This window comes from Mustela nigripes, chromosome 3 (assembly GCF_022355385.1).
Source record: "Mustela nigripes isolate SB6536 chromosome 3, MUSNIG.SB6536, whole genome shotgun sequence".
Lineage (NCBI taxonomy): Eukaryota > Metazoa > Chordata > Mammalia > Carnivora > Mustelidae > Mustela > Mustela nigripes.
Window position 1 is genome coordinate 29417732 of NC_081559.1, and position 10293 is coordinate 29428024.

A 10293-nucleotide genomic window follows, 5' to 3' on the forward strand; every position below is an offset into this window, starting at 1 on the left:
CCATCTAATTTGGCAAATTCTAAATAGCTACCTTCAACTAAGTTCAAAGAATATCATTGTTCCTATGTTCTTTCTTTAAAAAATACGGGGCGGGGGCGGTGGGGTGCAGCTCCTTTGGCTAACTGAATCAAGACAAGCCACTGAGAAAATGTAGCAAGGTATTTAAAAAATTGGAAAATACAGGAAAACTGGAAGTTAACAGAACGTTTTCAAACAGTAATTTAAGTTTTTGCAAAGATTTAGGGTTGGTCTGTATTCTGATGTCACCGAAATATCCCTGATTTAAACATAAGTACTTTAATAACTAGTTAGGGAAAGAAAAACTTTCTTTCCCAGGCAAGCAGCGATAGAAACCTTTCTGTTAAATTCCTTTGATTACAATAGTTCTTTTGTTAGCAGATTGTAACTTTGCCCCAGGGCCGTTGATAAGCTCCTATAATCAAGAGGACCTGTCCTTCTAGTGAAGTGTTCACCTTGAAGATGGATTGGAAAGAAAATAAATGCCTACTGCTTAAACTTTTTTATTTGTCTTTATGCATCTCTTTGCCTGAGAAGTCTGACAAAAATCAACATTAGTGTGGAAATAACGTAAAGCCAAAGCATACTGAGTGGAAAAGATTATTCACACTTGTTGCTTGGGAACCCTTCTGAAATTAGAAAATAATTAGGTGTGTCCTTGCTGCTCAAAGCAGAAGTTGGGCAATTATCGGATTCATTTGTTTAAGTGGGTTATCAGGAAGAAAATACCCACTTTGGAGACCTACATGATTTAGCCTGACTTTCTAATGATCAAATGAATTAAGTACTGGATCACTAATTCATTTGGAAGAGGGTAGCTAACTGCCTTTGGGTCTCACCCAGGAGTTGTTTCATCAGAGAATGAGCCAATTATTTTGTAATTCTATTATGATTATTGTTTTATAATACTATTATTTTGAAACATTACAATTTTGTAATACTAAGGATTTTATAATGCTTTTTTTTCCAGCTACAGAGATTCTAGGAGATGAAAGATGATTCCATTTCCTCCCATTTTAGTCGAAGGCATAGAGACTCAGGGTTACACACCTAGCTGGTCTGGATTAGAACCCAGAGGTATGAATTCCTGGGCTAGTGGACTGTCTGTCCCCTCCCATTGCCTTATTATTTGATGAGTAAAGACTTCGGCTGGGAAGAGCAAAGGAACTGAGATGCACAGTAACCTGGTCTTGCCGTGCTCTTCTCCCTGCCCTGGGCCCTCTTCTCTGTGTCCCTTCCAGTCCATTGGTCATAGTGATCAAGGGGAAAGAATGGAGAAGAAAGATGAGACACACAGAAACAGAGGGATTAAGAAAGATTTGGTTAGAAATCTAGAGAGGGAGTCTGGGGAAATGGCTAAGTCAGATGGGGTGGGTTCCTCTCCACCCAAAATGGGAAGAAAAGGCCAACTCCCCTTCTCTCTTCCCTAGCCCATGCCAGCAGTGCTTGCTAAGCGTTTCTTCCACACTTCATCTCCATTTCCCCCTCCAGTGGATGAGTGTTTTCATTCCTGTTATGCCTGAGAAAGTTCCAAAAATACACAGAGAAAGTCTGGTTAAATGGTATTTAGAATTGGCCCCAGAACAGAAACTGCTTTGAAAAGGAGCTTGTTTTCAGTGTCTGTTTGTTTGCCAGGATCCAGCATCACTGTGTAGGCTTGGGGTTTGAAATAAGTACTCGCATATCTATGTTTTATTCCAACCAGTCTCAAACATTTGACTTTTTTCATTGCCCAGGCCCATTTTCATGATAATACGGTGGTTAGAAATCCAAGACTTTTAACCAGGCAGACAGGAGTTGAATCCTGGCTGGACACCGTATGAAACTGTGGGCAAATTTGTTAATCACTATAGGCCCTGGTTTTCTCAACTGCAGTGGGAATCATATATATCTCCTGGAGTTAATAAGGAGTAAATGAGATAATGTTAATAAGAGGATTCCCACAGTACATGACATGGAGTCAAAGTTCAGTAAGTGGCGATTGGCATCACCATCATCATTATCACCACCATCATCACCATCCCCATCAAGTGAAAGCCATGCCCAAGGACCTGACATCTATCTGCTTACGAAATGTTAACCTAATCAAAGCTTTCATAGAATAATCTGGAATACATTTTCTATTCTGGTGAGGGTATAGCTCTAAGTATTGGTGAAATTTAATTTCCCTTAGATGCATACGTTTGAAGGATTTGGGCAGAAAGAGAGTTTCTGTAGAGAGAATGGAACTTCCCAAGTGGTGTCATCAGGGATTTCTGGGGATGTTTCCTTTCCCATGCCTATGACAGGACCTGGAATTATGCCATTTTTTGGTTCAAGTCCTGGTGCCTCCATTAACTAATTGTGGACCTTGTCAATCTTGGACTCCACTAAGAATGCTTTAGTGGGAACTGATTTATCAGGTTACTAGCCCATATGAGGGCTGGCTGAAGAGGTGGGAAGGGGAACATAACCAGAAATATTTAATACATATTGATGTATTGGTGTTAATAATGGGCAGGCAAGAGATACGAAGGTAGGAGAGGGGCATAGCCTGGAGAATTTGCATAGCCGGGGTTCTTATAATTGCTCAGGATATGCAATTTTGCAAGAAAGCCAGAGCCAGGCAGATCTTCTTGTAGCTTTTGAAAGAGTGACAGATGAGACCCACATATAGCCTGGACTCTGTGTTTGGGTGTGTAAGTCACCGTGACATGGGACAAATTCTTTGACTTCTCTCGTGTGTAAATGGGGATGCTAACCACTTCCCTGCTCGCCCGGCATTGTGTTTCGTGAGATTCAAGATCATTGCATGAAAGCACTTTGTAAAGTTGACCTGAAATGGAAACATGTTCATAATTTTTTCATACCAGAGGAGATGACTGAGTAATCAAGATCAGACGAGATTGGGTGTATTCCGGATAGTCTGACCATAGACAAATGACGGAGTAATCTTGATCTCACTTCTTCCTGCTACCCTTTCCAATACATCCTCTTTCATTCTGCTCGTTTCCACTCACTTGAGGATCAGGCCATGTGTTCCTTAGTGCCATATAACAAAATATAAGAAAAGCCATTGAAATGATATATTTACAGGACTTAGCAGCATGCAAAGGAAAAATGGCTCCCTTTTTAGTTATATTAGACAAAAGGTAAATAAATGATCGAATTGAATTTGACATTTGTAGTCAGAAGAGGGCTTTACTTTTTCCCAATAACCTCAAAACCAAAGACTTGAAAAAATAATCTGATTTGCGGGCTGTAGGACAGATTTGCAATTAGGGTGGGGCGTGATAATGAAGACTTAGAATTGGAAAGGCAACCGGAGGGATTAAACCCTAGAAAATGCCTACAGAACCTATTCAGTTCTGCAAAGGAAATTTCCATATCGGAACAGCTCACTTGACCATATGCATTATAGCTCTGCCTGCTCCTCGTTTTAACTTTTATTAGGTTATTCCATCTGGCTCCTGGTCACCATTAGAAAGTATTATATGTGAGGAATCTCTGCAGACTGAGGTTTTAGTTCACTGAGAATTTTGATATTTCTACTTATCTTTATTGGGCTGCTTGTAAAGAGATTGAAGTTCTTTAACCAAACACTGTCTGTAAGTCCATATGGAGAGAAGATGATGGCTAAGTGATTAAGTTGTTGAAATGGAGAAAATGCAGAATCCATTAATGGTCAGAAGGAAGACATCAGGTGGTGCCCTGAGCTATTTGGCTGCTTGTTGAGGTTACCTAACAAGAATGGTGTGTATGTGCATGTACACACACACACAGGCAAGTCTGTGATATCCACCTTGGGCAAAATTGTGGTTGAGGCTAAGACATTTCTTCTCATTCTCCCTTTTTCTTGTGTATTTCTTCTCCCTGCTTCTCTTTTCTGGCCAAATAATTATTCTCTCCCTGTCTGCTTCAACTTTTCTCTTCAAAGTCTGCATTAGGTGCTTTGCTTTCCTACACACCAAGTGTCATTGATCATTAACAGTGTAGAATGGTATTCATGGTGATGTGGGAACCACTTGCTTTGTCAAGTTCTTGCTTCAAAGAAACTCTTTGGCCCAAAAGGGTGGAAATGTTGACCAGGATATCAGGGGCAGAGGTCTAGTGCTTGGAAAAGTCACTTCACTCAAGGACTTGATGATATTTTACCTGGAGGAGCTCTTGAGACCAACGGAAGTGAGAGCCATTCTAGGGAGTAGGAACAGCGAGGAGGGGGAGGACTGCGGTGGGTTCACTGTAGTGTGCAGGATAAAATCCCCAAGGAGAGGATTTTATCTCAGCTCTCGGGAGAAGGGCCCCAGGATGTGAAGGAGTGAGCTTTGAGGCCCTGGCAGGACTGTGAAGGGCATTCTCGTACTGAGTGGGAGTAAGGGAGGTGACACATTAAGGCCTCCCCAACTCGGAGTACTAGGACTCATCCATACTCCTTCAACCAGTTTTGGGCTGGCAGGGAGGGTATCAGCTCTCTAGTCAAAATTAGTCCATATTTTCACTAGAAAATGCAGTTTTCCATCTTCTCTGTCATGTTGGGAAAGCAGTATCAGACTTGGGACAAAGTTTAGCCTGTGCCTCCCTTTTCTTGCCAAATGCTGGTTTTTGCTTCTTCATCTCTGTTTCGTTCTATCTTTTTAAAGGGGTGGTTGGGTAGCTTGAATTTGCTAACTTAGATTTTCACAGCTTCCTGAAGACTAAATAAATTCCTGCCTTGCAAGTTGCAGTTCTCAAGTGCAAGGTCATTCAGATGACATGAAATATAGCGGAAAATGGCATCATTCTCTTTTTCAATAAACATCTTGGGTTAGTATTCATTTGAGATATTAACAGTGCTCAGAGTAAACACGAAGGTTTTATCCCCTCATCTAAATGGGCATTAGCTCAAGATATGTCCCTTCTGTTTTGTCATGATTCATAAATCACCCGCCTGTAAAAATCAAAGGCTGAGAATATTTGGTTACCTGTGGCAGTGATGGACTTTCTATCAGTGACATTTGCCTTCCTGCCTTGGGTTCTTCTTAAGTACTGGAGCCTTTCTCCTTTCACCTTTGACCTGGACTTCCTGCCCCAGCATAAACATCTCCTCTTTATTCTGACAGATGCCCATAGAAGAGCAGTGAAATGTTACGAGATTTGGGTTTGTTTGTGTTTATTTGGTTCCTCTGCAAAGTGGTCTGGCTCTGTGTAATCAACGTTGTCCCTCTGCTTTATTCAATGGGTTCCGTGTAATGATGTGCAGATGCCAAACATGGCATGTTTGGGCAGAAGAGAGTTTAATTCTAGTCTTATTTATGCCTTGTGACTTAATAGCATTAAGGGTTTTGTCTCCAAGAAGCTAGCTCAGAGAGAAAGCCAGCCACTGCTCAGCACACTATAAATGCAGATATGTGCTATTAAAGGTTGGAGCACTTACTGAGCTATCAGTTCCAAGTTGGAGCACTTAAGAACTGAGCTAAGTCATTGTGACCTTTTTTCCTTTATTTTTTGTTTCTTTTCTTAAATGACAGTTATGAGTCTGTCCCTCAATTCACACCATTTGACATAGACCATTTAGAAGGTTGGATTGTTTAAGGAGACCATTTCAAATGGTCTTGAAGTTGGGAGTTTGGACTTAAGCTCAGCCTGTAAACATCTTGTTAACATTCCGATTACAGAATCTGATAGGTGGGAGGTCTCTGTGTTGCTCCCTTGGTGATACCCTGGCATTAAGTGTCATTACTATGAACAGTGGTCTTCCCTTGACCTCAGATGTCCCAGATATTCTGGTAAAACAAACATAATACAAAATTTACTATTTTAACCATTTTTAAGTGTATGGGTCTATGGCATTAGTACATTCACATTGATCTGCGACCATCACCATCAACCAGCTCTAGAACTTTTTCATCTTCCCCAACAGAAACTCTGTACCCATTAAACATGACCTCCTCATTCCCGCCTCCTTGCAGCCCCTGGCATCCACTCTTCTGTTTTCTGTTTCTATGAATTTGATTGCTCTCGGGTGTCATATTCCTAGGGGACCACAAATACTTCCCTTTTACCCCAGGTGATCACCCCTTCTCTCCCTGGAGATGTCTGATTTTGGTGGTGTGATGCAAATGTCCAGTTTCCTTCTATGCTTTTCCATGCTCCAAATAAACATGTTTCTTTAAAAAAAATTGAAGAGGGCACAGTATTCTAACTATTCTGTAATTTGTTCCTTCCATGTCATAACATGTCTTGCAAATCATTTAGGGTTTAATTCCTTCTTCTACTGGCATCACAGTAGTCCATAATATAGATATACCATAATTTATTTAAATTGCTCCTGAATTGATGTTTAAATTTCCAGTGTTTCACTATGATACATGATCAATAGCGCTACCCAACTTTTAACACCCTCCTTTTGTGCATATGGGCAAGTATTTTTTTTTTAAAGCTTGATTCCTAAAGGGTGCCTGGGTGGCTCAGTGGGTTAAAGTCTCTGCCTTTGGCTCAGGTCATGATCCTAGGGTCCTGGGATCGAGCCCCACATTGGGCTCTCTGCTCAGCAGAAAGCCTGCCTCCTCCTCTCTCTCTGCCTGCCTCTCTGCCTACCTGTGATCTCTGTCTGTCAAATAAATAAATAAAATCTTTAAAAAAAAAATAAAGCTTGATTCCTAGAAGTGGAATCACTCAGTTAAAAGGCATGTGAACTTACAATTTTGATAGATGCTGCCAAATTGTTTTTCAAAAAGGCATCACTAAGTTACACATTCCCTAAATGAATGATGATGTTGCATTTTCTGGCATCCATTCCAGCATTTGATATTGTTAGTCTTTTAAACTTCTGCCAATCTGACAAGAAAACCCCTAAAATTTGCTATTCACATTTATTTACTATTGTGAGAGAAGAACCTAAAGAAGAAATAGAAATCGCTGAGGGTCAGATGGGGGAGAAGAGAAGGGAAGCGGGGAGGGGAATTGTTCTGGAGGTGGCGGGACTCCCTTAGGAATGTGCACGGGCTGGATGAAAGCCATTGGGAACAGATGTTCCCAAAGACATTTGGCTGGCTCATTTCTGCTGCATCTACCATGTGGCCTCTTGCTGTGTTGCTGGGGAGTGACCCAAGGCTACCTACCTGCCATGAGTTGACCACAGTTGCCTCTATTCACAGCAGAGGCCAACACAATGGTGATCTCAGAAACAACAATGCTTTGAGTTATCCTGGGGCTTCCCTTGAATGTGCTTCACCCTCCATGCTCCCTCTGCCCAGACTGCTCTCTCTGCAACTCATCTGACCAATCCACTCATCCTGAAGTCATTTTGAAAGTCACTTCCTTAGAAAGACCTTCCTGAAGTCCTACCAGTCCAGTGCTTTTCCTTCAAAGCACTTGTAATGATTGTTGTTAAATGTTTTTCCAGTGATAATTGGATAATTCCACTGTTGATAATTGGCAGGAAAGCTGGTCTCTTCCTCTAAAGTATACGTTTACTGAATGTAAGAAACAAGTATATTAGATTCACCATGATAGTCCTGTGGCTGGCACATAGTGGGTACTCATTAAATATTTGCTGGATGAATCAAGGAAAGCCAGACACTTGCAATATAGAACATCACTACTTTTGGTTTGCAAATGAGAAAACTGCAGTTGAGAGAGGTTCAAACACTTACATATATTGAGTGATTGCTGGGTGCCAAACCCAGTTCTCAGCACTGTACTCTGTGTTCAGAGCAGTGACTGGTGCTTGTTTGAATCATTGTGCCTCAAAGCAACCCTAACAGGTAGTTAATATCTTTATTCCCGTTTCACAGGTGAGAACATCAAAACACAGAGGCTTTCTTGGAACTAAATCGAGACAATTTACTTGGATCACAGCTAGGGTTGGTCCCTGATATCTCTGTAAGGAACAGAAGGCCAGTCTTTCTTCTGTTCCCTTCCCTTGTAAGGGAGTTCCATATCCTGGACTTGCTTGTCTTGGTCCCCTTCCTTTGAAGGATGATTGGCTAATTGCTCTTGAATAAACCAAATGGGCCAGAGCATTAATGATCTAATTATCCTGCTAGGGTCCTAAGCATTTATTTTTAATTATTAATTAAATAAAAATCATATTTATAATTATTCATATATTCATATTTATAATTAATAAAGAGTATTTTAAAAAAGATTTTATTTATTTATTTGACAGACAGAGAGCACAAGCAGGGGAAGAGGCAGGCAGAGGGAGAGGGAGAAGCAGACTTCCCACTGGGCAGAGAGCCTGATGTGGGGCTTGATCCCAGGACCCTGAGATCATGACCTGAGCTGAAGGCAAATGTTTAACCAACTGAGCCACCCAGGCACCCTAATAAATAGCATCATATTAGTTTTAGGTGTGCATTATAATGACTCAACAATTGTGTACACTGCTCAATGCTCATCAGGATAAGCATACTCTCTAACCCCTTTATCTATTTTACCCATCCCCCTACCCACCTTCCCTCTGGCAACCATCAGTTCTCTCTATATTACAAGTCTGTTTTTTTATTTATCTCTTTTATTGTTTGTTTGTTTTGTTTCTTAAATTCCATGTAAGAATGAAATCATATGGTATTTGTTTTTCTTTTGTGTGGCTTACTTAGCATTATTCCCTCTAGGTCTATCCGTGTTATTGCAAATGCAAGATTTCATTCTTTTTATGGCTGAGTAATATTCTGTTGTATCTATCTGTCTATCTATCGTCTATCATCTTATCTATTCATCCATCCATCCATCCATCCATCCATCCACGCACCACATCTTCTCTACCTTATTCATCTGTTGTGGGACACTTGGGTTATTTCCATATTTCTGCTATTGTAAACAATGTTGCAATAAACATAGGAATGCATATATCTTTTCAATTAGTGTTTTCGTTTTCTTTGGGTAAGTACCCACCAGTGGAATTACTGGATCATCTGGTAATTCTATTTTTAATTTTTGGGGAATCTCCATACTATTTTCTACAGTGGCTGCCCAGTTTGCATTCCCACTGACAGAACAGAAAGAGTCGTTTTTCTCTCCATCCTCACCAACATTTGTTATTTCCTATGTTTTAGAGTTTAGTCATTCTGACAGGTGTAAAGTGATACCTCATTGTGGTTTTAATTTGCATTTCTCTGATGATTAGTGATGTCCAAGCATTTACCAGGAAAGAGGATTCCTGGGGGAAACAGTTTAACCAAAAGGAATAACTCTCCTAAGATGGAAATTCCAGGGCCTGTTGCAGACTGGGGAAAGATTACAGTGTTTCCTCACCTTTTTGACGTCACTTCAGAAAGGGCTCAGTCCCCAACTCTCCTTCTGGAAGAATCTGGTCTTGCTCATGGCTCTGCTTGTATTGTTCCCTGTTGAAGCTAAGAACGCTCATATGGGGAAATTGAGTCGTTTCCTAGAGATGGACTAAGGGCCTGAAGTCTTTCATTTTTCTCTCTCCTGAGGTCCAGAAGGCATTTAAAATCACATTCCCAGCCTCAAAATAGAGACAAAAATCTAATTGAATTCATTTAATTTCCTTTTTTATATCCCAGATTTTCCACAGAGGGAGTCAGCCAGAACCTATTCCTGACTGCTTTGAGTCAGCATGGAACAATGCAAAGAGCAGGGGTCCTGAGATTCACCTGGCTGGAGTCTGAGACTTGGCTTTGCTGCTTCCTGTATTAAGCTTTCTAATCTGCAGTGTTCCCTTCTGTAAAATGGGAATGGTGATTCCTACTCTGTATGTGGTTAGGAGGATTAGAATCATATCTGGAAAGCACCTACCAGAAAGTCTGGCGGATCTCAGGCAAACATCATATAGTAGCTGCAAGTTTTGGACTTAAAGGGATTTACAAAGTCAAGTTTTCAGGCTGGTGAAATCTCTTAAATTCTGCCCTTGTTAAATTTATTAGGTTTTGCAAGACTTTTAGAAGCATCTGTGTATACGATACATGTGCTTTATTTCTACCTCCTCTTAATTCAGTTTATATTACGACCTTATGAAAAAAATGTGTGATTCATCTAATAGTCACATTGGTCCTGGAGAATGATTTTTAAAATTAGTATGCATCTTTCAGTTATTTATATATCTTAAAATTCCTATCTGTATTTTCTCTCTTTAGCTACCCATAAAGCCATTACGAATTTATTGAGAGTCATTTTCCTGGGACTGTAATCAGGCTCCATCTCTGAAAGCATGACAATTGCCTTTTAAACTTTTAATGATGTAGGATGATTTTTATTTCTAACATTAAGATCTTCAAATGATATATGTGCAATGAATGTAAATAGCAATGATAAGAATCACATAGTTTGAAAAATTTCAGTGACCATTTATAC